We start from the raw sequence: 21,526 nt of genomic DNA on the forward strand, positions 1-21,526 counted from the left end.
GTCTAAAACCTTTGCAAATATGTCTTGTAGATCAAATGGCCAACGCTCATGTCAACATGAACTTCAACGCGTTCCTAGAGAAAACCAAGCTGAAAGATGATGGCAGCAACTATACAGACTGGGTCCGGAACCTGAGGATCATCCTCATAGCTGCCAGGAAACAATATGTCCTAGAAGGACCGCTAGGTGACGCTCCCGTCCCAGAGAACCAAGACGTTATGAACGCTTGGCAGTCTCGTGCTGATGATTACTCCCTCGTTCAGTGTGGCATGCTTTACAGCTTAGAACCGGGGCTCCAAAAGCGTTTTGAGCATCACGGAGCATATGAGATGTTCGAAGAGCTGAAACTAGTTTTCCAAGCTCATGCCCGGGTCGAGAGATATGATGTCTCCGACAAGTTCTATAGTTGTAAGATGGAGGAAAACAGTTCTGTCAGTGAGCACATACTCAAGATGTCTGGGTTGCACAACCGTATGACCCAGCTGAACATTAACCTCCCAGATGAGGCGGTCATTGACAGAATCCTCCAGTCGCTCCCACCAAGCTACAAGAGCTTTGTGATGAACTACAATATGCAAAGGATGGTGAAGATCATTCCTGAAGTATTTTCAATGCTGAAGTCAGCAGAGGTTGAAATCAAGAAAGAACATCAAGTGTTGATGGTCAATAAGACCACTAAGTTCAAGAAGGGCAAGGGCAAGAAGAACTTCAAGAAGGACGGCAAGGATGTTGCCGCGCCCGGTAAGCCAGTTACCGGGAAGAAGTCAAAGAATGGACCCAAGCCTGAGACTGAGTGCTTTTATTGCAAGGGGAAGGGTCACTGGAAGCGGAACTGCCCCAAATACTTAGCGGATAAGAAGGTCGGCAACACCAAAGGTATATTTGATATACATGTAATTGATGTGTACCTTACCAGTACTCGTAGTAACTCCTGGGTATTTGATACCGATGCCGTTGCTCATATTTGTAACTCACAGCAGGAGCTGCGGAATAAACGGAGACTGGCGAAGGACGAGGTGACGATGTGCGTTGGGAATGGTTCCAGGGTCGATGTGATCGCCGTCGGCACGCTACCTCTACATTTACCTACGGGATTAGTTTTAAACCTCAGTAATTGTTATTTAGTGCCAAGTTTGAGCATGAACATTGTATCTGGATCTCGTTTGATGCGAGATGGCTACTCATTTAAATCCGAGAATAATGGTTGTTCTATTTATATGAGAGATATGTTTTATGGTCATGCTCCGATGGTCAATGGTTTATTCTTAATGAATCTCGAGCGTAATGTTACACATATTCATAGTGTGAATGCCAAAAGATGTAAAGTTGATAACGATAGTCCCACATACTTGTGGCACTGCCGCCTTGGTCACATTGGTGTCAAGCGCATGAAGAAGCTCCATGCTGATGGACTTTTAGAGTCTCTTGATTATGAATCATTTGACACATGCGAACCATGCCTCATGGGCAAAATGACCAAGACTCCGTTCTCCGGAACAATGGAGCGAGCAACCAACTTGTTGGAAATCATACATACCGATGTGTGCGGTCCAATGAGCGTTGAGGCTCGCGGAGGATATCGTTATGTTCTCACTCTCACTGATGACTTGAGTAGATATGGGTATGTCTACTTAATGAAACACAAGTCTGAGACCTTTGAAAAGTTCAAGGAATTTCAGAATGAGGTAGAGAATCAACGTGACCGAAAGATAAAGTTCCTACGATCAGATCGTGGAGGAGAATATTTAAGTCACGAATTTGGTACACACTTAAGGAAATGTGGAATCGTTTCACAACTCACGCCGCCTGGAACACCTCAGCGTAACGGTGTGTCCGAACGTCGTAATCGCACTCTATTGGATATGGTGCGGTCTATGATGTCTCTTACCGATTTACCGCTATCATTTTGGGGATACGCTCTAGAGACAGCTACATTCACTTTAAATAGGGCACCGTCTAAATCCGTTGAGACGACACCGTATGAATTATGGTTTGGGAAGAAACCTAAGCTGTCGTTTCTAAAAGTTTGGGGATGCGATGCTTATGTCAAGAAACTTCAACCTGAAAAGCTCGAACCCAAGTCGGAAAAATGCGTCTTCATAGGATACCCTAAGGAAACCGTTGGGTATACCTTCTACTTAAGATCCGAGGGCAAGATCTTTGTTGCCAAGAACGGATGCTTTCTGGAAAAAGAGTTTCTCTCGAAAGAAGTAAGTGGGAGGAAAGTAGAACTCGATGAAGTACTACCTCTCGAACGGGAAAGTGGTGCAACACGGGAAAATGTTCAAAGTGATGCCTACACCAACTGAAGAGGAAAATAATGATGATGATCAAGGCACTTCGGATCAAGTTGCTACTGAACTTCGTAGGTCCACAAGGACACGTTCCGCACTAGAGTGGTACGGCAACCCTGTCCTGGAAATCATGTTGTTAGACAACGGTGAACCTTCGAACTATGAAGAAGCGATGGCGGGCCCAGATTCCAACAAATGGCTTGAAGCCATGAAATCTGAGATAGAATCCATGTATGAAAACAAAGTATGGACTTTGACATACTTGCCCGATGATCGGCGAGCGATAGAAAACAAATGGATTTATAAGAAGAAGATGGACGCGGATGGTAATGTTACCATCTATAAAGCTCGACTTGTCGCTAAGGGTTATCGACAAGTTCAAGGAATTGACTACGACGAGACATTCTCTCCCGTAGCGAAGCTAAAGTCCGTCTGAATCATGTTAGCAATTGTCGCATACTATGATTATGAGATATGGAAGATGGACGTCAAAACGGCATTCCTTAACGGACATCTTAAGGAAGAGCTGTATATGATGCAGCCGGAAGGTTTTGTCGATCCTAAGAACGCTAACAAAGTATGCAAGCTCCAGCGATCCATTTAGGGACTGGTGCAAGCATCTCGGAGTTGGAACATTCGCTTTGATGAGATGATCAAAGCGTTTGGGTTTATGCAAACTTATGGAGAAGCCTGCGTTTACAAGAAAGTGAGTGGGAGCTCTGTAGCATTTCTCATATTATATGTAGATGACATACTCTTGATGGGAAATGATATAGAACTTCTGGACAGCATTAAGGCCTACTTGAATAAGTGTTTTTCAATGAAGGACCTTGGAGAAGCTGCTTATATATTAGGCATCAAGATCTATAGAGATAGATCGAGACGCCTCATAGGTCTTTCACAAAGCACATACCTTGATAAGATTTTGAAGAAGTTCAAAATGGATCAGTCGAAGAAGGGGTTCTTGCCTATGTTGCAAGGTGTGAGATTGAGCTCGGCTCAGTCCCCGACCATGGCAAAAGATAAAGAAGAGATGAGTGTCATCCCCTATGCTTCAGCCATAGGATCTATTATGTATGCCATGTTGTGTACCAGACCTGATGTAAACCTTGCCGTAAGTTTGGTAGCAAGGTACCAAAGTAATCCCGGCAAGGAACACTGGAACAGCGGTCAAGAATATCCTGAAGTACCTGAAAAGGACAAAGGACATGTTTCTCGTTTATGGAAGTGACGAAGAGCTCGTCGTAAAGGGTTACATCGACGCTAGCTTCGACACAGATCTGGATGACTCTAAGTCACAAACCGGATACGTGTATATGTTGAATGGTGGAGTAGTAAGCTGGTGCAGCTGCAAGCAGAGCGTCGTGGTGGGATCTACATGTGAAGCGGAATACATGGCAGCCTCGGAGGCAGCGCATGAAGCAATTTGGGTGAAGGAGTTCATCACCGACCTAGGAGTCATACCCAATGCGTCGGGGCCGATCAAACTCTTCTGTGACAACACTGGAGCTATTGCCCTAGCCAAGGAGCCCAGGTTTCATAAGAAGACCAGGCACATCAAGCGTCGTTTCAACTCCATCCGTGAAAATGTTCAAGATGGAGACATAGATATTTGCAAAGTACATACGGATCTGAATGTCGCAGATCCGTTGACTAAACCTCTCTCGCGAGCAAAACATGATCAACACCAGAACTCTATGGGCGTTCGATTCATCACAATGTAACTAGATTAGTGACTCTAGTGCAAGTGGAAGACTGTTGGAAATATGCCCTAGAGGCAATAATAAAAGTATTATTATATTTCATTGTTCATGATAATTGTCTTTTATTCATGCTATAACTGTATTATCCGGAAATCGTAATACACGTGTGAATACATAGACCACAATATGTCCCTAGTGAGCCTCTAGTTGACTAGCTCGTTGTGATCAACAGATAGTCATGGTTTCCTGGCTATGGACATTGGATATCGTTGATAACGGGATCACATCATTAGGAGAATGATGTGATGGACAAGACCCAATCCTAAGCATAGCACAAGATCGTGTAGTTCGTTTGCTAGAGCTTTTCCAATGTCAAGTATCTCTTCCTTAGACCATGAGATTGTGTAACTCCCGGATACCGTAGGAGTGCTTTGGGTGTATCAAACGTCACAACATAACTGGGTGACTATAAAGGTGCACTACAGGTATCTCCGAAAGTGTCTGTTGGGTTGACACGGATCGAGACTGGGATTTGTCACTCCGTATGACGGAGAGGTATCTCTGGGCCCACTCAGTAATGCATCATCATATTGAGCTCAAAGTGACCAAGTGGTTGGTCACGGGATCATGCATTACGGTATGAGTAAAGTGACTTGCCGGTAACAAGACTGAACAAGGTATTGGGATACCGACGATCGAGTCTCGGGCAAGTAACGTACCGATTGACAAAGGGAATTGTATACGGGGTTTGATCGAATCCTCGACATCCTGGTTCAACCGATGAAATCATCGTGGAACATGTGGGAGCCAACATGGGTATCCAGATCCCGATGTTGGTTATTGCCCGAGAGTCGTCTCGGTCATGTCTACGTGTCTCCCGAACCCGTAGGGTCTACACACTTAAGGTTCGGTGACGCTAGGGTTGTATGAATATGAGTATGCAGCATACCGAATGTTGTTCGGAGTCTCGGATGGGATCCCGGACGTCACGAGGAGTTTCGGAATGGTCCGGAGGTAAATAATTATATATAGGAAGTTGTATTTCAGCCATCGGGAAAGTTTCGGGGTCACCCGGTAATGTATCGGGACCATCGAAAGGGTCCCGGGGGTCCACCGGGTGGGGCCACCCATCCCGGAGGGCCCCATGGGCTGAAGTGGGAGGGGAACCAGCCCATAGTGGGCTGGTACACCCCCCTAGGCCCACCCCCTGCGCCTAGGGTTGAAACCCTAGGGTGGGGGGGGGGGCGCACCACATGCCTTGGGGGGCAAGTTCCCCCCCTGGTCGCCGCCCCCTTGGGAGATTGAATCTCCCAGGGCCGGCGCCCCCCCTGGGGGCCTATATAAAGGAGGGCAAGGGGGAGGGCAGTCGGACCTTGTGCATTGGCGCCTCCCTCCCCCTGCTACACCTCGTCCTCCTCCTGCAGCCGCTTGGCGAAGCCCTGCTGGAGTTCTGCTGCATCCACCACCACGCCGTCGTCCTGCTGGATCATCATCAACCTCTCCTTCCCCCTTGCTGGATCAAGAAGGAGGAGACGTCTCCCGTCCCGTACGTGTGTTGAACGCGGAGGTGCTGTCCGTTTAGCACTTGGTCATCGGTGATCTGAATCACGGCGAGTACGACTCCATCATCACCATCCCCTTGAATGCTTCCGCACCCAATCTACAAGTGGTATGTAGATGCAAACTCACTCCCTTGACTCGTTGCTTAGATGAACTCATAGATGGATCTTGTGAAACCGTAGGAAAATTTTTAATTTTCTGCAACGTTCCCCAACAGTGGCATCATGAGCCAGGTTTATGCGTAGTTCTCTAATGCACGAGTAGAACACAATTTTGTTGTGGGCGTGGATCTTGTCGACTTGCTTGCCACTACTAGTATTTTCTTGCTTCAGCGGTATTGTGGGATGAAGCGGCCCGGACCAACCTTACACGTACGCTTACGTGAGACCGGTTCCACCGACTGACATGCACTAGTTGCATAAGGTGGCTGGCGGGTGTCTGTCTCTCCCACTTTAGTTGGAGCGGATTTGATGAAAAGGGTCCTTATGAAGGGTAAATAGAAGTTGACAAAATCACGTTGTGGTTATTCGTAGGTAAGAAAACGTTCTTGCTAGAACCCAATTGCAGCCACGTAAAAGATGCAACAACAATTAGAGGACGTCTAACTTGTCTTTGCAGCGATTGTTCATGTGATGTGATATGGCCAGAAGTTGTGATGAATGATGATTGATATATTGTGATGTATGAGATCATGTTCTTGTAATAGGATTCATGACTTGCATGTCGATGAGTATGACAACCGGCAGGAGCCATAGGAGTTGTCTTTATTTTTTGTATGACCTGCGTGTCATTGAAGAATGCCATGTAAATTACTTTACTTTATTGCTAAACGCGTTAGCCATAGAAGTAGAAGTAGTCGTTGGCATGACAAGTTCGTGAAGACACGATGATGGAGATCATGATGACGGAGATCATGGTGTCATGCCGGTGACAAGATGATCATGGAGCCCCGAAGATGGAGATCAATGGAGCTATATGATATTGGCCATATCATGTCACTACTATATAATTGCATGTGATGTTTATTACGTTTATGCATCTTGTTTACTTAGAACGACGGTAGTAAATAAGATGATCCCTTACAACAATTTCAAGAAGTGTTCTCCCCTAACTGTGCACCGTTGCTACAGTTCGTCGTTTCGAAGCACCACGTGATGATCGGGTGTGATAGATCCTTACGTTCACATACAACGGGTGTAAGACAGTTTTACACATGCAAAACACTTAGGGTTAACTTGACGAGCCTAGCATGTACAGACATGGCCTCGGAACACGGAGACCGAAAGGTCAAACACGAGTCGTATGGAAGATACGATCAACATGAAGATGTTCACCGACGATGACTAGTCCGTCTCACGTGATGATCGGACACGGGCTAGTCGACTCGGATCGTGTAACACTTAGATGACTAGAGGGATGTCTAATCTGAGTGGGAGTTCATTGAATAATTTGATTAGATGAACTTAATTATCATGAACTTAGTCTAAAACCTTTGCAAATATGTCTTGTAGATCAAATGGCCAACGCTCATGTCAACATGAACTTCAACGCGTTCCTAGAGAAAACCAAGCTGAAAGATGATGCAGCAACTATACGGACTGGGTCCGGAACCTGAGGATCATCCTCATAGCTGCCAGGAAACAATATGTCCTAGAAGGACCGCTAGGTGACGCTCCCGTCCCAGAGAACCAAGACGTTATGAACGCTTGGCAGTCTCGTGCTGATGATTACTCCCTCGTTCAGTGCGGCATGCTTTACAGCTTAGAACCGGGGCTCCAAAAGCGTTTTGAGCATCACGGAGCATATGAGATGTTCGAAGAGCTGAAACTAGTTTTCCAAGCTCATGCCCGGGTCGAGAGATATGATGTCTCCGACAAGTTCTATAGTTGTAAGATGGAGGAAAACAGTTCTGTCAGTGAGCACATACTCAAGATGTCTGGGTTGCACAACCGTATGACCCAGCTGAACATTAACCTCCCAGATGAGGCGGTCATTGACAGAATCCTCCAGTCGCTCCCACCAAGCTACAAGAGCTTTGTGATGAACTACAATATGCAGGGGATGGTGAAGACCATTCCTGAAGTATTTTCAATGCTGAAGACAGCAGAGGTTGAAATCAAGAAAGAACATCAAGTGTTGATGGTCAATAAGACCACTAAGTTCAAGAAGGGCAAGGGCAAGAAGAACTTCAAGAAGGACGGCAAGGATGTTGCCGCGCCCGGTAAGCCAGTTACCAGGAAGAAGTCAAAGAATGGACCCAAGCCTGAGACTGAGTGCTTTTATTGCAAGGGGAAGGGTCACTGGAAGCGGAACTGCCCCAAATACTTAGCGGATAAGAAGGCCGGCAACACCAAAGGTATATTTGATATACATGTAATTGATGTGTACCTTACCAGTACTCGTAGTAACTCCTGGGTATTTGATACCGGTGCCGTTGCTTGAATTTGTAACTCACAGCAGGAGCTGCGGAATAAACGGAGACTGGCGAAGGACGAGGTGACGATGCGCGTCGGGAATGGTTCCAGGGTCGATGTGATCGCCGTCGGCACGCTACCTCTACATTTACCTACGGGATTAGTTTTAAACCTCAATAATTGTTATTTAGTGCCAAGTTTGAGCATGAACATTGTATCGGGATCTCGTTTGATGCGAGATGGCTACTCATTTAAATCCGAGAATAATAGTTGTTCTATTTATATGAGAGATATGTTTTATGGTCATGCTCCGATGGTCAATGGTTTATTCTTAATGAATCTCGAGCGTAATGTTACACATATTCATAGTGTGAATGCCAAAAGATGTAAAGTTGATAACGATAGTCCCACATACTTGTGGCACTGCCGCCTTGGTCACATTGGTGTCAAGCGCATGAAGAAGCTCCATGCTGATGGAATTTTAGAGTCTCTTGATTATGAATCATTTGACACATGCGAACCATGCCTCATGGGCAAAATGACCAAGACTCCGTTCTCCGGAACAATGGAGCGAGCAACCAACTTGTTGGAAATCATAGATACCGATGTGTGCGGTCCAATGAGCGTTGAGGCTCACGGAGGATATCGTTATGTTCTCACTCTCACTGATGACTTGAGTAGATATGGGTATGTCTACTTAATGAAACACAAGTCAGAGACCTTTGAAAAGTTCAAGGAATTTCAGAATGAGGTAGAGAATCAACGTGACCAAAAGATAAAGTTCCTACGATCATATCATGGAGGAGAATATTTAAGTCATGAATTTGGTCCACACTTAAGGAAATGTGGAATCATTTCACAACTCACGCCGCCTAGAACACCTCAGCGTAACGGTGTGTCCGAACGTCGTAATCGCACTCTATTGGATATGGTGCGGTCTATGATGTCTCTTACCGATTTACCGCTATCATTTTGGGGATGCGCTCTAGAGACAGCTAAAGGAAATATGCCCTAGAGGCAATAATAAAGTTATTATTTATTTCCTTATATCATGATAAATGTTTATTATTCATGCTAGAATTGTATTAACCGGAAACATAATACATGTGTGAATGTATAGACAAACAGAGTGTCACTAGTATGCCTCTACTTGACTAGCTTGTTGATCAAAGATGGTTATGTTTCCTAACCATGGACAAAGAGTTGTTATTTGATTAACGGGATCACATCATTAGTTGAATGATCTGATTGACATGACCCATTCCGTTAGCTTAGCACCCAATCGTTTAGTATGTTGCTATTGCTTCCTTCATGACTTATACATGTTCCTATGACTATGAGATTATGCAACTCCCATTTACCGGAGGAACACTTTGTGTGCTACCAAACGTCACAACGTAACTGGGTGATTATAAAGGTGCTCTACAGGTGTCTCCAAAGGTACTTGTTGAGTTGGCGTATTTCAAGATTAGGATTTGTCACTCCGAATGTCGGAGAGGTATCTCTGGGCCCTCTCGGTAATGCACATCACTTAAGCCTTGCAAGCAATGTGACCAATGAGTTGGTTACGGGATGATGCATTACGTAATGAGTAAAGAGACTTGCCGGTAACGAGATTGAACTAGGTATTGGATACCGACGATCGAATCTCGGGCAAGTAACATACCGATGACAAAGGGAACAAAGTATGTTGTTATGCGGTTTGACCGATAAAGATCTTCGTAGAATATGTAGGAACCAATATGGGCATCCTGGTCCCGCTATTGGTTATTGACCGGAGACATGTCTCGGTCATGTCTACATTGTTCTCGAACCGTAGGGTCCGCACGCTTAAGGTTTCGATGACAGTTTCATTATGAGTTTATGTATTTTGATGTACCGAAGGTTGTTCGGAGTCCCGGATATGATCACGGACATGACGAGGAGTCTCGAAATGGTCGAGACATAAAGATTGATATATTGGATGACTATATTCGGACACCGGAATGGTTCCGGGAGTTTTCGGAGAAAAACCGGAGTACCGGAGGGTTACCGGAACCCCCCCGGGAAGTAATGGGCCTTAATGGGCCCTATTGGAGAAAGAGAGGGGCCGGCCAGGGCAAGTGGCGTGCCCCCTCCCCTTGAGTCCGAATAGGACAAGGAAGGGGGGCGGCGCCCCCTTGCCTTCCCCCTCTCCTACTCCTTCCTTCCCCCTCCTTCTTGGATTAGGAAAAGAAGGGGGAAACCTACTTGGAGTAGGTTTCCCCCTCCTAGGGCGCGCCTCCCCCTTAGGACGGCCCCCTCCTCCCTCCCTCCTTTATATACGGGGGCGGGGGGCACCCCATAGACACACAAGTTGATCATCGTGATCGTTCCTTTAGCCGTGTGCGATGCCCCCCTCCACGATATTACACCTCGGTCATATTGTAGCGGTGCTTAGGCGAAGCCCCGCGACAGTTGAACATCAAGATCGTCACCACGCCGTCGTGCTGACGGAACTCCTCCCCGTACCTCTGCTAGATCGGAGTTCGGGGTGCGTCATCGAGCTGTACGTGTGTCAAGAACTCGGAGGTGCCGGAGTAACGGTGCTTGGATCGGTTGGACCGGGAAGACGTACGACTACTTCCTCTACGTTGCGTCAACGCTTCCGCTTCGGTCTACGAGGGTACGTAGACAACACTCTCCCCTCTCGTTGCTATGCATCACCATGATCTTGCGTGTGCGTAGGAAATTTTTTGAAATTACTACGTTCCCCAACAGTGGCATCCGAGCCTAGGTTTTATGGTTTGATGTTATATGCACGAGTAGAACACAAGTGAGTTGTGGGCGATATAAGTCATACTGCTTACCAGCATGTCATACTTTGGTTCAGCGGTATTGTTGGATGAAGCGGCCCGGACCGACATTACGCGTACGCTTACGCGAGACTGGTTTTACCGCCGTGCTTCGCACATAGGTGACTAGCGGGTGTCAGTTTCTCCAACTTTAGTTGAACTGAGTGTGGCTACGCCCGGTCCTTGCGAAGGTTAAAACAGCATCAACTTGACAAACTATTGTTGTGGTTTTGATGCGTAGGTGAGATTGGTTCTTTCTTAAGCCCGTAGCAGCCACGTAAAACTTGCAACAACAAAGTAGAGGACGTCTAACTTGTTTTTGCAGGGCATGTTGTGATGTGATATGGCCAAGACGTGATGCTATATGTTATTGTATGAGATGATCATGTTTTGTAACCAAAGTTATCGGCAACTGGCAGGAGCCATATGGTTGTCGCTTTATTGTATGAAATGCAAACGCCCTGTAATTGCTTTACTTTATCACTAAGCGGTAGCGATAGTTGTAGAAGCAATAGATGGCGTAAACGACAACGATGCTACAATGGAGATCAAGGTGTCGCGCCGGTGACGATGGTGATCATAATGGTGCTTCGGAGATGGAGATCACAAGCACAAGATGATGATGGCCATATCATATCACTTATATTGATTGCATGTGATGTTTATCCTTTATGCATCTTATCTTGCTTTGATTGACGGTAGCATTTTAAGATGATCTCTCACTAAAAATTATCAAGAAGTATTCTCCCTGAGTATGCACCGTTGCCAAAGTTCGTCGTGCCCAGACACCACGTGATGATCGGGTGTGATAAGCTCTACGTCCATCTACAACGGGTGCAAGCCAGTTTTGCACATGCAGAATACTCAGGTTAAACTTGACGAGCCTAGCATATGCAGATATGGCCTCGGAACACGGAGACCGAAAGGTCGAGCGTGAATCATATAGTAGATATGATCAACATAAGATGTTCACCATTGAAAACTACTCCATCTCACGTGATGATCGGTTATGGTTTAGTTGATTTGGGTCACGTGATCACTTAGATGACTAGAGAGATGTCTGTATAAGTGGGAGTTCTTAAGTAATATGATTAATTGAACTTAAATTTATCATGAACTTAGTACCTGATAGTATCTTGCTTGTCTATGTTGATTGTAGATAGATGGCCCGTGCTGTTGTTCCGTTGAATTTTAGTGCGTTCCTTGAGAAAGCTAAGTTGAAAGATGATGGTAGCAACTACGCGGACTGGGTCCGTAACTTGAGTATTATCCTCATTGCTGCACAGAAAAATTACGTCCTGGAAGCACCGCTGGGTGCCAGGCCTGCTGCTGATGCAACTAACGACGCTAAGAATGTCTGGCAGAGCAAAGCTGATGACTACTCGATAGTTCAATGTGCCATGCTTTACGGCTTAGAACCGGGACTTCAACAACGTTTTGAACGTCATGGAGCATATGAGATGTTCCAGGAGTTGAAGTTAATATTCCAGAAGAATGCCCGGATTGAGAGATACGAAGTCTCCAATAAGTTCTATAGCTGCAAGATGGAGGAGAATAGTTCTGTCAGTGAGCACATACTCAAGATGTCTGGGTATTGTAATCACTTGATTCAACTGGGAGTTACTCTTCCGGATGATAGCGTCATTGACAGAATTCTCCAATCACTTCCACCAAGCTACAAGAGCTTCGTGATGAACTATAATATGCAAGGGATGGATAAGACGATTCCCGAGCTCTTCGCAATGCTAAAGGCTGCGGAGGTAGAAATCAAGAAGGAGCATCAAGTGTTCATGGTCAACAAGACCACTAGTTTCAAGAAAAAGGGCAAAGGGAAGAAGAAGGGGAACTTCAAGAAGAACAGCAAACAAGTTGCTGCTCAAGAGAAGAAACCCAAGTCTGGACCTAAGCCTGAAACTGAGTGCTTCTACTGCAAGCAGACTGGTCACTGGAAGCGGAACTGCCCCAAGTATTTGGCGGATAAGAAGGATGGCAAGGTGAACAAAGATATATGTGATATACATGTTATTGATGTGTACCTTACTAGAGCTCGCAGTAGCACCTGGGTATTTGATACTGGTTCTGTTGCTAATATTTGCAACTCGAAACAGGGACTACAGATTAAGCGAACACTGGCAAAGGACGAGGTGACGATGCGCGTGGGAAATGGTTCCAAAGTCGATGTGATCACGGTCGGCACGCTACCTCTACATCTACCTTCGGGATTAGTATTAGACCTAAATAATTGTTATTTGGTGCCAGCGTTGAGCATGAACATTATATCTGGATCTTGTTTGATGCGAGACGGTTATTCATTTAAATCAGAGAATAATGGTTGTTCTATTTATATGAGTAATATCTTTTATGGTCATGCACCCTTGAAGAGTGGTCTATTTTTGATGAATCTCGATAGTAGTGATACACATATTCATAGTGTTGAAGCCAAAAGATGCAGAGTTGATAATGATAGTGCAACTTATTTGTGGCACTGCCGTTTAGGTCATATCGGTATAAAGCGCATGAAGAAACTCCATACTGATGGTATTTTGGAACCACTTGATTATGAATCACTTGGTACTTGCGAACCGTGCCTCATGGGCAAGATGACCAAAACACCGTTCTCCGGTACTATGGAGAGAGCAACAGATTTGTTAGAAATCATACATACAGATGTATGTGGTCCAATGAATGTTGAGGCTCGTGGCGGATATCGTTATTTTCTCACCTTCACAGATGATTTAAGCAGATATGGGTATATCTACTTAATGAAGCATAAGTCTGAAACATTTGAAAAGTTCAAAGAATTTCAGAGTGAAGTTGAAAATCATCATAACAAGAAAATAAAGTTTCTACGATCTGATCGTGGAGGAGAATATTTGAATTACGAGTTTGGTCTACACTTAAAACAATGTGGAATAGTTTCGCAACTCACGCCACCCGGAACACCACAACGTAATGGTGTGTCCGAACGTCATAATCGTACTTTACTTGATATGGTGCGATCTATAATGTCTCTTACAGATTTACCGCTATCGTTTTGGGGTTACGCTTTAGAGACAGCCACATTCTCGTTAAATAGGGCACCATCAAAATCCGTTGAGACGACACCTTATGAACTATGGTTTGGCAAGAAACCAAAATTGTCGTTTCTTAAAGTTTGGGGCTGCAATGCTTATGTGAAAAGGCTTCAACCTGATAAGCTCGAGCCCAAATCGGAGAAATGTGTCTTCATAGGATACCCAAAGGAGACAGTTGGGTACACCTTCTATCATAGATTCGAAGGCAAGACATTCGTTGCTAAGAATGGATCCTTTCTAGAGAAGGAGTTTCTCTCGAAAGAAGTGAGTGGGAGGAAAGTAGAACTTGATGAGGTAACTGTACCTACTCCCTTGTTGGAAAATAATACATCATAGGAACCGGTTTCTGTGATGTCAAAACTAACTAGTGAGGAAGTTGTTGATGATGATCATAGAACTTCAGATCAAGTTACTACAGAACCTCGTAGTTCAAACAGAGTAAGATCCACACCAGAGTGGTACGGTAATCCTATTCTGGAAGTCATGCTACTAGATCATGATGAACCTACGAACTATGAAGAAGCGATGGTGAGCCCAGATTCCGCAAAATGGCTTGAAGCCATGAAATCTGAGATGGGATCCATGTATGAGAACAAAGTATGGACTTTGGTTGACTTGCCCGATGGTCGGCAAGCAATTGAGAATAAATGGATCTTCAAGAAGAAGACTGACACTGACGGTAATGTTACTGTCTACAAAGCTCGACTTGTTGCAAAAGGTTTTCGACAAGTTCAAGGGGTTGACTACGATGAGACCTTCTCACCCGTAGCGATGCTTAAGTCTGTCCGAATCATGTTAGCAATTGCCGCATTTTATGATTATGAAATTTGGCAAATGGATGTAAAAACTGCATTCCTGAATGGATTTCTGGAGGAAGAGTTGTATATGATACAACCAGAAGGTTTTATCGATCCAAAGGGAGCTAACAAAGTGTGCAAGCTCCAGCGATCCATTTATGGACTGGTGCAAGCATCTCGGAGTTGGAATAAACGTTTTGATAGTGTGATCAAAGCATTTGGTTTTATACAGACTTTTGGAGAAGCCTGTATTTACAAGAAAGTGAGTGGGAGCTCTGTAGCATTTCTAATATTATATGTGGATGACATATTATTGATTGGAAATGATATAGAATTTCTGGATAGCATAAAGGGATACTTGAATAAAAGTTTTTCAATGAAAGACCTCGGTGAAGCTGCTTACATATTGGGCATTAAGATCTATAGAGATAGATCAAAACGCTTAATTGGACTTTCACAAAGCACATACCTTGATAAAGTTTTGAAGAAGTTCAAAATGGATCAAGCAAAGAAAGGGTTCTTACCTGTATTGCAAGGTGTGAAGTTGAGTAAGACTCAAAGCCCGACCACTGTAGAAGATAGAGAGAAAATGAAAAATGTTCCCTATGCTTCAGCCATAGGCTCTATCATGTATGCAATGCTGTGTACCAGACCTGATGTGTGCCTTGCTATAAGTTTAGCAGGGAGGTACCAAAGTAATCCAGGAGTGGATCACTAGACAGCGGTCAAGAACATCCTGAAGTACCTGAAAAGGACTAAGGATATGTTTCTCGTATATGGAGGTGACAAAGAGCTCATCGTAAATGGTTACGTTGATGCAAGCTTTGACACTGATCCGGATGATTCTAAATCACAAACCAGATACGTATTTACATTAAACGGTGGAGCTGTCAGTTGGTGCAGTTCAAAGCAAAGCGTCGTGGCGGGATCTACGTGTGAAGCGGAATACATAGCTGCTTCGGAAGCAGCCAATGAAGGAGTCTGGATGAAGGAGTTCATATCCGATCTAGGTGTCATACCTAGTGCATCGGGTCCAATGAAAATCTTTTGTGACAATACTGGAGCGATTGCCTTGGTGAAGGAATCCAGATTTCACAAGAGAACCAAGCACATCAAGAGACGCTTCAATTCCATCCGGGATCTAGTCCAGGTGGGAGACATAGAGATTTGCAAGATACATATGGATCTGAATGTTGCAGACCCGTTGACTAAGCCTCTTCCACGAGCAAAACATGATCAACACCAAGACTCCATGGGTGTTAGAATCATTACTATGTAATCTAGATTATTGACTCTAGTGCAAGTGGGAGACTGAAGGAAATATGCCCTAGAGGCAATAATAAAGTTATTATTTATTTCCTTATATCATGATAAATGTTTATTATTCATACTAGAATTGTATTAACCGGAAACATAATACATGTGTGAATGTATAGACAAACAGAGTGTCACTAGTATGCCTCTACTTGACTAGCTTGTTGATCAAAGATGGTTATGTTTCCTAACCATGGACAAAGAGTTGTTATTTGATTAACGGGATCACATCATTAGTTGAATGATCTGATTGACATGACCCATTCCGTTAGCTTAGCACCCGATCGTTTAGTATGTTGCTATTGCCTCCTTCATGACTTATACATGTTCCTATGACTATGAGATTATGCAACTCCCGTTTACCGGAGGAACACTTTGTGTGCTACCAAACGTCACAACGTAACTGGGTGATTATAAAGGTGCTCTACAGGTGTCTCCAAAGGTACTTGTTGAGTTGGCGTATTTCGAGATTAGGATTTGTCACTCCGAATGTCGGAGAGGTATCTCTGGGCCCTCTCGGTAATGCACATCACTTAAGCCTTGCAAGCAATGTGACCAATGAGTTGGTTACGGGATGATGCATTACGTAACGAGTAAAGAGACTTGCCGGTAACGAGATTGAACTAGGTATTGGATACCGACGATCGAATCTCGGGAAAGTGACATACCGATGACAAAGGGAATAACGTATGTTGTTATGCGGTTTGACCGATAAAGATCTTCGTAGAATATGTAGGAACCAATATGGGCATCCAGGTCCAGCTATTGGTTATTGACCGGAGACGTGTCTCGGTCATGTCTACATTGGGTCCGCACGCTTAAGGTTTCGATGACAGTTTCATTATGAGTTTATGTATTTTGATGTACCGAAGGTTGTTCGGAGTCCCGGATATGATCACGGACATGACGAGGAGTCTCGAAATGGTCGAGACATAAAGATTGATATATTGGATGACTATATTCGGACACCGGAATGCTTCCGGGAGTTTTCGGAGAAAAACCGGAGTACCGGAGGGTTACCGGAACCCCCCCCCCCCGGGAAGTAATGGGCCTTAATGGGCCCTATTGGAGAAAGAGAGGGGCCGGCCAGGGCAAGTGGCGCGCCCCTCCCCTTGAGTCCGAATAGGACAAGGAAGGGGGGGCGGCGCCCCCTTGCCTTCCCCCTCTCCTACTCCTTCCTTCCCCCTCCTTCTTGGATTAGGAAAAGAAGGGGGAACCCTACTTGGAGTAGGTTTCCCCCTCCTAGGGCGCGCCTCCCCCTTAGGCCGCCCCCTCCTCCCTCCCTCCTTTATATACGGGGGTGGGGGGCACCCCATAGACACACAAGTTGATCATCGTGATTGTTCCTTTAGCCGTGTGCGGTGCCCCCCTCCACGATATTACACCTCGGTCATATTGTAGCGGTGCTTAGGCGAAGCCCTACGACAGTTGAACATCAAGATCGTCACCACGCCGTCGTGCTGACGGAACTCCTCCCCATACCTCTGCTGGATCGGAGTTCGGGGTGCGTCATCGAGCTGTACGTGTGTCAAGAACTCGGAGGTGCCGGAGTAACGGTGCTTGGATCGGTTGGACCGGGAAGACGTACGACTACTTCCTCTACGTTGCGTCAACGCTTCCGCTTCGGTCTATGAGGGTACGTAGACAACACTCTCCCCTCTCGTTGCTATGCATCACCATGATCTTGCGTGTGCGTAGGAATTTTTTTGAAATTACTACGTTCCCCAACAACAGCTACATTCACTTTAAATAGGGCACCGTCTAAATCCGTTGAGACGACACCGTATGAATTATGGTTTGGGAAGAAACCTAAGCTGTCGTTTCTAAAAGTTTGGGGATGCGATGCTTATGTCAAGAAACTTCAACCTGAAAAGCTCGAACCCAAGTCGGAAAAATGCATCTTCATAGGATATCCTAAGGAAACCGTTGGGTATACCTTCTACTTAAGATCCGAGGGCAAGATCTTTGTTGCCAAGAACGGATGCTTTCTGGAAAAAGAGTTTCTCTCGAAAGAAGTAAGTGGAAGGAAAGTAGAACTCGATGAAGTACTACCTCTCGAACGGGAAAGTGGTGCAATGCAGGAAAATGTTCCTGTGATGCCTACACCAACTGAAGAGGAAAATAATGATGATGATCAAGGCACTTCGGATCAAGTTGCTACTGAACTTCGTAGGTCCACAAGGACACGTTCCGCACCAGAGTGGTACGGCAACCCTGTCCTGGAAATCATGTTGTTAGACAACGGTGAACCTTCGAACTATGAAGAAGCGATGGCGGGCCCAGATTCCAACAAATGGCTTGAAGCCATGAAATCCGAGATAGAATCCATGTATGAAAACAAAGTATGGACTTTGACAGACTTGCCCGATGATCGGCGAGCGATAGAAAACAAATGGATTTATAAGAAGAAGACGGACGCGGATGGTAATGTTACCATCTATAAAGTTCATCTTGTCGCTAAGGGTTATCGACAAGTTCAAGGAATTGACTACGACGAGACATTCTCTCCCGTAGCGAAGCTAAAGTCCGTCCGAATCATGTTAGCAATTGCCGCATACTATGATTATGAGATATGGCAGATGGACGTCAAAACGGCATTCCTTAACGGACATCTTAAGGAAGAGCTATATATGATGCAGCCGGAAGGTTTTGTCGATCCTAAGAACGCTAACAAAGTATGCAAGCTCCAGCGATCCATTTATGGACTGGTGCAAGCATCTCGGAGTTGGAACATTCGCTTTGATGAGATGATCAAAGCATTTGGGTTTATGCAGACTTATGGAGAAGCCTGCATTTACAAGAAAGTGAGTGGGAGCTCTATAGCATTACTCATATTATATGTAGATGACATACTCTTGATGGGAAATGATATAGAACTTCTGGACAGCATTAAGGCCTACTTGAATAAGTGTTTTTCAATGAAGGACCTTGGAGAAGCTGCTTATATATTCGGCATCAAGATCTATAGAGATAGATCGAGACGCCTCATAGGTCTTTCACAAAGCACATACCTTGATAAGATTTTGAAGAAGTTCAAAATGGATCAGTCCAAGAAGGGGTTCTTGCCTATGTTGCAAGGTGTGAGATTGAGCTCGGCTCAGTCCCCGACCACGGCAAAAGATAAAGAAGAGATGAGTGTCATCCCCTATGCTTCAGCCATAGGATCTATTATGTATGCCATGTTGTGTACCAGACCTGATGTAAACCTTGCCGTAAGTTTGGTAGCAAGGTACCAAAGTAATCCCGGCAAGGAACACTGAACAGCGGTCAAGAATATCCTGAAGTACCTGAAAAGGACAAAGGACATGTTTCTCGTTTATGGAAGTGACGAAGAGCTCGTCGTAAAGGGTTACGTCGACGCTAGCTTCGACACAGATCTGGATGACTCTAAGTCACAAACCGGATACGTGTATATGTTGAATGGTGGAGTAGTAAGCTGGTGCAGCTGCAAGCAGAGCGTCGTGGCGGGATCTACATGTGAAGCGGAATACATGGCAGCCTCGGAGGCAGCGCATGAAGCAATTTGGGTGAAGGAGTTCATCACCGACCTAGGAGTCATACCCAATGCATCGGGGCCGATCAAACTCTTCTGTGACAACACTGGAGCTATTGCCCTAGCCAAGGAGCCCAGGTTTCATAAGAAGACCAGGCACATCAAGCATCGTTTCAACTCCATCCGTGAAAATGTTCAAGATGGAGACATAGATATTTGCAAAGTACATACGGATCTGAATGTCGCAGATCCGTTGACTAAACCTCTCTCACGAGCAAAACATGATCAACACCAGAACTCTATGGGTGTTCGATTCATCACAATGTAACTATATTAGTGACTCTAGTGCAAGTGGGAGACTGTTGGAAATATGCCCTAGAGGCAATAATAAAAGTATTATTATATTTCATTGTTCATGATAATTGTCTTTTATTCATGCTATAACTGTATTATCCGGAAATCGTAATACACGTGTGAATACATAGACCACAATATGTCCCTAGTGAGCCTCTAGTTGACTAGCTCGTTGTGATCAACAGATAGTCATGGTTTCCTGGCTATGGACATTGGATGTCGTTGATAACGGGATCACATCATTAGGAGAATGATGTGATGGACAAGACCCAATCCTAAGCATAGCACAAGATCGTGTAGTTCGTTTGCTAGAGCTTTTCCAATGTCAAGTATCTCTTCCTTAGACCATGAGATCGTGTAACTCCCGGATACCGTAGGAGTGCTTTGGGTGTATCAAACGTCACAACGTAACTGGGTGACTATAAAGGTGCACTACAGGTATCTCCGAAAGTGTCTGTTGGGTTGACACGGATCGAGACTGGGATTTGTCACTCCGTATGACGGAGAGGTATCTCTGGGCCCACTCGGTAATGCATCATCATATTAAGCTCAAAGTGACCAAGTGGTTGGTCACGGGATCATGCATTACGGTACGAGTAAAGTGACTTGCCGGTAACGAGACTGAACAAGGTATTGGGATACCGACGATCGAGTCTCGGGCAAGTAACGTACCGATTGACAAAGGGAATTGTATACGGGGTTTGATCGAATCCTCGACATCATGGTTCAACTGATGAAATCATCGTGGAACATGTGGGAGCCAACATGGGTATCCAGATCCCGCTGTTGGTTATTGCCCGAGAGTCGTCTCGGTCATGTCTACGTGTCTCCCGAACCCGTAGGGTCTACACACTTAAGGTTCGGTGACGCTAGAGTTGTATGAATATGAGTATGCAGCATACCGAATGTTGTTCGGAGTCTCGGATGGGATCCCGGACGTCACGAGGAGTTTCGGAATGGTCCGGAGGTAAAGAATTATATATAGGAAGTGGTATTTCGGCCATCGGGAAAGTTTCGGGGTCACCCGGTAATGTACCGGGACCACCGGAAGGGTCCCGGGGGTCCACCGGGTGGGGCCACCCATCCCAGAGGGCCCCATGGGCTGAAGTGGGAGGGGAAACAGCCCATAGTGGGCTGGTGCGCCCTCCTAGGCCCACCCCTGCGCCTAGGGTTGAAACCCTAGGGTGGGGGGGGGGCGCACCACATGCCTTAGGGGGCAAGTTCCCCCCCTGGCCGCCGCCCCCTTGAGAGATTGAATCTCCCAGGGCCGGCGGCCCCCCTGGGGGCCTATATAAAGGAGGGCAAGGGGGAGGGCAGCCGGACCTTGTGCATTGGCGCCTCCCTCCCCCTGCTACACCTCGTCCTCCTCCTGCAGCCGCTTGGCGAAGCCCTGCTGGAGTTCTGCTGCATCCACCACCACGCCGTCGTGCTGCTGGATCATCATCAACCTCTCCTTCCCCCTTGCTGGATCAAGAAGGAGGAGACGTCTCCTGTCCCGTACGTGTGTTGAACGCGGAGGTGTTGTCCGTTCAGCACTTGGTCATCGGTGATCTGAATCACGGCGAGTACGACTCCATCATCACCATCCCCTTGAACGCTTCCGCACCCGATCTACAAGTGGTATGTAGATGCAAACTCACTCCCCTGACTCGTTGCTTAGATGAACTCATAGATGGATCTTGGTGAAACCGTAGGAAATTTTTTAATTTT

The sequence above is a fragment of the Triticum aestivum genome, chromosome 2B, assembly GCF_018294505.1.
Source record: "Triticum aestivum cultivar Chinese Spring chromosome 2B, IWGSC CS RefSeq v2.1, whole genome shotgun sequence".
NCBI classification, from domain to species: domain Eukaryota; kingdom Viridiplantae; phylum Streptophyta; class Magnoliopsida; order Poales; family Poaceae; genus Triticum; species Triticum aestivum.